Source organism: Penaeus monodon, chromosome 20 (genome assembly GCF_015228065.2).
Source record: "Penaeus monodon isolate SGIC_2016 chromosome 20, NSTDA_Pmon_1, whole genome shotgun sequence".
NCBI classification, from domain to species: Eukaryota; Metazoa; Arthropoda; class Malacostraca; order Decapoda; family Penaeidae; genus Penaeus; species Penaeus monodon.
Window position 1 is genome coordinate 21,817,323 of NC_051405.1, and position 692 is coordinate 21,818,014.

Below are 692 nucleotides of genomic sequence, written 5' to 3' on the forward strand. Positions count from 1 at the left end.
ATGTTTATGTATACCTGTATATGATGCATGTGTGTATACACGCCTCCGTGTAACAAATATGCTTGTGATTAGTTCATATGCATATATTAAGAGCCTTAATTTGTGCGTACATGTGCGTATACGACGTACCCGAGAGAACATGGATGACAGAAAGACCGTAGTGTGCCATTTTGATCGTGAAACTCGCTTAATATTTGACTGTTTCTCGCATCAGCTGTTCGACGCAGGATTTCGTTAAGTACTGGTATCAGATCTACCATTACTGACCATTGCATGAGCGCGGCGCCATTTCGCTCACAAGTACCCACTTTTACTTTTGTTTTTGCCCTCCGGAGTTGGCTAAGTGTTAGTTCTCGGTTAGAGAGCGACAGAGATCGTGAATTTAGCATAGTGTTCGAAGTGGAACAAACTTTACTCGCTTTGGATATGTACATGGTATTAATGTTATTAGGCGTTTTAGCAATTTGTAAATCGCATTTTGTTTTTCGGTTATGTAGATTTGTATATGTACACATAGAAAAACAGAAAATTTAGTCCAAATGTCCATCTGGACTAAATTTTACTAGACAGACACGTAAGTAGTCTTGCACTGTATCTATCAGATAAATCAATATAGTTCAAGACGTTCGAAAGGGCATTGCATTTTTCAACAAATTATATGACACACGCAAAAAATCACCGACAATGCTAGC